The sequence below is a fragment of the Cnephaeus nilssonii genome (assembly GCF_951640355.1).
Source record: "Cnephaeus nilssonii genome assembly, chromosome: X".
Classification (NCBI taxonomy): domain Eukaryota; kingdom Metazoa; phylum Chordata; class Mammalia; order Chiroptera; family Vespertilionidae; genus Cnephaeus; species Cnephaeus nilssonii.
In genome coordinates, this window is record NC_137071.1 from 105433498 (window position 1) to 105435472 (window position 1975).

The window sequence follows — 1975 nt, forward strand, 5'->3', positions numbered from 1 at the left end:
TCATACAGCATTTCCACTTACATTTCATTGGCTCAATTTAGCTGCAAAAGAGGCTGGGAAATTAGTTTTGATCAGGCATAGCTCCAGGGTGGCATCTGCTCACACGAGACTCTTTCACGGGGCAAAGGGATCCTTTTCACCTTCATCTGTGTCTTGGGTGCCTAGCACAGTTCTGGCACACAGTGACACTCAAAGATACTCTCTGAATGAATAAAAAAGGGCCAAACTTGAATAATAAATTATAAGGACCCGGAATTTGTCATCATACACTATGGTGTCATTTGTACAATGTTGTCACAGATGTGAAGTCACAGGCCTGGCAAGTTAAGTCAGTTCTCTATGGTTACCTGGCCCAGGGCAGTCCAGCATTTGAGGCAAAAAATCAGGGATGGGGGGACGGGGAGAATTCAGTAAAAATCTCATTTATGTTTAAACATTTAATTTTAAGCTGATCTCACCACCAAGGCACTAACCACACACCAGAAATTATTCCAGCTATGTGCAAGACAGTCCGAGAGGCTCCTGGCTACCACTCCATGTCCACCAAACTCCAAAGATAGTCGCTGATGAATTTCTTGGAAAGCCAGGTTCTGTCCAGGTGAATGGGCTGGGCCACGCTGGGGCCACGATGGATGCTTTTGATCATCCCTGGTTCACACTCATAATCCCACTTAATTTTACTAATTCGGTGATAAAGTTGAGCCACATACATGGCTGTAGGGATGGTGACCGCTGTGTCATCATCAACTTCCTTCTCTTGTGTCCTCAATCTCCTTGAGGTCCTCTAGCTTCCTGGTGAGCTGAAGGAGTCTGGCCTTCAGGAGCTGGCCTTCTGAAGTTTGGCTTCAATCTGCTGCAATTCAGCACCCGCCTGGCACGCCTGCTCCTTCGCATCAAGAAGGCTCTGGGCCACATCCTTCTCTGCTTTGAGGATCTTTCGCAGCTGCTGCTTGGCACCCTCTTGCCTCTCTAGCAGCCGCTCCATCATCTGCTCGTAGAGCCGCAGCAGCCGCCACTGCTGTGCAATGTGGTTGGCGCCCAGGAGACTCAGCAGCCCTTGGCACAACTCCTCCATGTCGCGGAAGGCCGCCATGACTCACGTTACACTTATTAATTTGTGCAGTTATTCAGTGTTTGGTAAGTTAATGTTCAAGAAAAAATATTAATTTTTATTAGAATGTTCTATTATTTTATGTTAACAATTACTCATTTATTTCAGCCCTTTGTATTCAGCATGTCTCTATCGAAATAAACCCACGTTTCTATGAAAATTGAAGCTTTTGTTTTTTTGTAGCCCACATAAACTTGAACCTTGTTTATTTGGCCCGTGTTAGCCTTTGAGTTTGACATGTTTATTCTAATGGGAAAAGTTACACAAACATAAATTGTTAACTGCACAAACAATTAGAACATTTGAAAGCAAATTCCCTGCATAACTTCACATTTCACACCTAACCCTCCACCCCCCACTGTGAAAACAATTCCATTTCCTGCATATATTTTCAGACTTGATGTTGATATATTGTTGTTGCTCTTATGTCAGTAATATCCACCTGCCTCACTCTCTTTGACAACTGATTATTACACCTATATATGTTGACTAAAATTTTTCAATAATTAACTAGTCCCCTATTGATGGACATTCTGAATATTTCAAATTTTTCTATGCCAAAAATTGTAGTAAATCATTGTACACATGAATTTACAAGTTGCAGAAGAGTATGAATAATATGATCCCATTTTTATTTATAAAAACAATCATGTAGACATATATTTAGTGTGCCAGGTTTAAAAGTTTTACTAATAATACATGTGGTCCATCAAAAAAAGTTTATAGAGACTAGGGCTCTATCTAACATTGTGTGTTCATCTTGGAATTTTTCCCAATATGATATCAATAATTATGTTTAATTATTCTCATTTGCATTTTTAAAATTATCAGGAAAGCTGAGCAACTTTTCTAAATTTCTTAATT

General features: G+C 40.5%; 1 pseudogene across 1 annotated transcript; it reads right to left on the bottom strand.

Annotated features, from left to right (window-relative positions):
• Positions 1-526: 526 nt before the first annotated feature.
• LOC307095869 (kinetochore protein Spc24-like) lies at positions 527-1093 on the bottom strand (annotated as a pseudogene). Its single transcript has one exon. The product of its transcript is annotated as a kinetochore protein Spc24-like (transcript).
• Positions 1094-1975: the final 882 nt, after the last annotated feature.